Here is a 4687-nt window from a genome sequence, read left to right as displayed (position 1 = left end):
CGCGGCGCTTGGCTTAGCGCCGAGACACTACCGTGTCTCCAGATCTACGATATAGGATATAAATTGAAGATAACATGTTCAACGTATCGTAGTGCTTATCGCCATGAATGCTGTCACTGGTCTTATAATCGCATGTCTGACGCTTATCACCTATGGTAAGTAGTATTTACCATAATAATATTATGCTCATTTTATAATCTTTTATCGCGCACGTAATACATTCCAAATAAGTCTCAAAAAATGTTCATACCGAACTTTACTTTCTAGAATTCTAAATTCTTCTTTCTAACAGTTTAACTCATATAAAGCGTAGATATCGAGATTTATTAAATAATGATTATTTAATCAATTCAGTAATTCTAGTAATACAAGCCCAAGACATTAAAAAGTTTAGAATAACTCACTATTCACATCTTGTTTAATGTTTATCATTCTTTTAAATACAAGACAGAAATAAATCGCTTATGTGACAGTCAATCCCGAACTGATACCTTTAGCAAAAACAAACGTAAAAATTCTTTTGATCCATAGGTTTGCCAGATTCGCAAATCGTCGGCGGCAATGATGCTCTGGATGGTGCATATCCTTATCAGGTGTCATTGAGAAGTGATTCATTAGATCCTTCATCTCATTTTTGTGGCGGAGCTATTATAAGTGAATATTACATTATTACTACTGCCCAATGTATTAATCGGTATGTACATTCTTATATATATCTTGTTCAAATATTTTTAAATATAATTTATTTGAATAATCATGTCAAATAAATGAAAATTTTTATGGAATTACATAGAGTAATAATGTTTTTCAAATATGGCAAAAATCGACTAGTAATGTGAAATTTTCAACTCCTAGTATATAACAGAATACGTATCTCTGTTCGTGCATTTCGGTGTTATCAGTATGACAGTTATCTGAAGTGATGCAAGCAATAACAATCAAAGAAAGAATCCATTTAATCCATTTAAGTCGTCCAAAAAAATTATGAGAAAATTTTTAGCAAAACTGAGAATAAATGAATTTTCTTTATTATGTGAGAACTATAAAGAAAAAACTTTTATTGCCTAAAATTGTTTCGAAATAGTAGAATAGTTTGACATTTACAAATCCATGTAATTTTTTTTCGTATATATTTTACAATATATTTATGCAATATATTTTACATTTAAAAATCGTGCATCTAAAAGATAAAATGCAAAACTTTGAAAAATCTTTTTGTTATAATTTCTTAAGATATGCAATTTACTTAGTTTATATTAATAATCGAATATAAATTGGCCTACATAAGTTCATGGTTGTTAGTGCGTTAATATAATATTTATAAGGTAATAAAATATAATACGCAAAAAATTAAAATGTACCAACAAGGTTAACTGTAATTCTTTACAATTAACTTTGTTGATGAGTACATTCAATTGTTTTCTAAATATCTTATCTCTAGCCCGCTCTTATAAATATATATTATTATAAATATATATTTTATTAGCACTATATAACAACCGCGGATCGAGATTCATATAGGCAATTTATTTATATATTTAATTTATTCTTGTGGAACCATAAAATTATTATTTTAATATAGAAAAACAATATTCTATTTTTAAGGGAATCCTGGAGTCATCTATTTTACCAACAAAAGTACTATTTTGTTATATAAAGTATATTTATTTATTGATATTTTTATTGATATTTATATTTATTGATTACACAGAATTAAAATTCTTTTTCCATCATTAAAGTACATATGCTAATGTACCTGGCTCTCTCTCTCTCTCTCTTTGGTCTATAATATTTTATACCAAAAGTTACCAAAACCGAAAGAATAAGAAATTAAAGATTTTCTTATTAACTCTTATCTAAATTAATATATCCACTTTTAAAAAAAATAGCAAGCTGTTAATTCAACGAAACATTTACTAAATGAAAATTAGATTATGCGAAATAGAGGCAGAGCCAGATGTAAAATAATTAATAAATAAAAAATTATGAATTGAATTAAATTTAGAAGCCTAATTTAATTAAAAGATTATCTTTTTGATTGAATTGTGTATACATATGCGTGCGATATTGATGTAGTATTATTAATATATATATATATATGATATGTCGAGGTCTTGTAAATCATATGTTTGTATTGTAAATTATATGTTTATAAGTCGTATTTAATTGATAAAACAGCGATCGGAATTTGATGGTTATACCAGTATTCCCTTAAGGACTTATATCATTAAATTTGAATCAAATATTAAATAATTATCATTTATATAAACCATTAGATTCGTCGAGAATCCTTACAACGTTTATGCCGTCGTTGGAAGCAATTAGCTTAACGCAGCTAATGCAGTCATATATCAACCGATAAACTTGATAGTACACGCTGGTTTCAATATCTTGTTACGTGCTCATGACATTCGTTTAATCCAAGTATCGAATATCACATTTAACAAAAACGTCCAGCCGATTGCTTTGTCAACTACCGATCGCAATTTTGATGATTATCCTCTCTTAGCCACTGGCTGGGAAGATCTCTGGGTAAATTTGAAAATATCATAAATTCTTTACCATTTTTCCAAATTATTTCTTTAGTTGATGTAAAATTCGGAAAATAAATTTCTTTGAATAATGTTTTACATAAAACATCAATACAACATTGTTAATTTATAACTAGTTTAGAATTAAACGTATTTTAGACATGTCTATTAAAATAAGCATTAAAGAGTCATAATTTACTTTAAAAATATTGTATCTTATATTCAGTCTTAAATAAAAAAGAACTTATTTTAAAATATATGTATAAAAGAGAAGTTAAAAGGGTAGTAATAAATATATAATAAGTCTAATAGGAAAAGAAATAGTAAATAAATATAAAGTTATCTAAAATAATATTTACAAATGTAATTTATATATTTTTCATACATTCTTTCTGTGAGGAACAAATGCATACTTATATAATAAAACAATTAAAAAAGTTTATATATAAAATATGAAAATAATAATCTATAGAAAAATTATAATAATAAGGATATAAATTTAATAAAATAAAATGTTAAATAAATTAATAATTTTTTTTAGTCGAGCAGTCCAGCTCCTAATCGCTTGCAAGAAATTATAATAAGAGGATATTCCCACGAGCAGATACCCACACGTCAAAGAGACTCATATATGTACCTTCACAATGGAGAACGAAGGATTTTGCCATGTAAGTAATCGTGAAATAAACAGTACGTGTGATATCTGTTATGATATGACAAAGAAATAAGTTTATCAAAAGAATAGCACAATTAATTGCTATCATCATTTTATCTATAAATTTATATCTAAAAGTGAAAATAGAAATTTTTATCGTTTGGATATCTTTCCTTAGAATTCAATAACTTTTATGAAATGTTATTATATGCTTTTCTTACAAAATCAGAAAATTTTAATGTCACACGTTTTTATCAACAAGAATTTAAAATATAATTTATAAAATTATTGCATTCCAACAAATTATTAATTTAAATAAAATTTTCTATCAAGCAATATTAAATAAATTGTTTCGTTAGGGCGACGCCGGTAGTCCATTCGTTGCTGATGGTGTTTTAGTTGGTCTTATATCGTACAGTTATGGTCCGTGCGATACAGGTGCTCCCGACGTATCTACCAGAATATCTTCCTATCGATCGTGGATTAAATACTACACAGGGATACTGTAATAGATCTGATACTGTAATAGATCAACATCCCATCGAATGTCATTCAGAATTTTTTTATAATTACAACATTCATTGTTTTAAAGCAGCAAGAATCAACGACTAGTAATTTCTGTTTAATAAATTATTATGTAAAGATACTATATAAAATATTATATTTATTTATAAACAGATTTTGTGCATTAAATTTAGATGAAAATTCAAGGAATTCCTTAATACATAGAATAATATCTTCAACAATTTACATAAAATTGGATTTATCTCTCATAAAAATAAATTAAGCTAAAGTTATAATTATTTAATATTCAAAATTATGTATGTATCTATGATTTATTTTAATTTGTACAAAAAGCAGAAAATTATTTTTATATCTATCCAAATACAATTTTGATTTTATAACTCTTGCTATTATATAATAAATAATAATCTTTGCTATTAGGGGAAAGTGGGCGAATTGTGAGCACCTAAGGGAAATTTATTGTCCTGAAATGATTTTCCAAGTTCAAAGCAATATAAGTATGGAAATAGAAACCATAAACATTCTTCTACCATTACGTATCCTCATATCAAAGATTTTCATTCAATAAGATTATATTTAGCAAAAAGGAAAAAACGGAAAAGCGAAAAAATTTCTCGCGTGCGTTGGGTAATTGTGCGCAAAGCAAAAGTCGTAGGAAATGAATGAATTATGGAATGCTGACGAAGAAATCAGAAAATATATTTATTATATTGCAATATAAATATATTAAATATATTTTAAATATATATTATATATATTAAGCAAAAATACAAAACTAATATAATAATAATACATATAGATTTTGGCAAAATAAAGTGGCAAAATAAAATAATAATGCAAAGAAAAAATGAAAAAATTAGTGCTAGTCATATAGTATATGGAAGATGGGTAATTGTGCGCATTTCAAAACGTTTGTGCACAGTTACCCGCCGCGACCTGACTCGATATGAAATACGATTACTTCAACATTTCTTAA

The 4687-nt window shown here is 26.2% G+C and overlaps 1 pseudogene; it reads left to right on the top strand.

The window, feature by feature from the left end:
* Positions 1-7: 7 nt before the first annotated feature.
* Positions 8-3787, top strand: LOC108732121 (chymotrypsin-2-like; annotated as a pseudogene).
* Positions 3788-4687: the final 900 nt, after the last annotated feature.

This window comes from Mycetomoellerius zeteki, unplaced genomic scaffold (assembly GCF_001594055.1).
Source record: "Mycetomoellerius zeteki isolate Tzet28-1 unplaced genomic scaffold, Tzet1.0 scaffold1451, whole genome shotgun sequence".
NCBI lineage: Eukaryota > Metazoa > Arthropoda > Insecta > Hymenoptera > Formicidae > Mycetomoellerius > Mycetomoellerius zeteki.
Note: the sequence above shows the minus strand (reverse complement) of the source record. Positions and strands in the feature narration are given on the sequence as shown.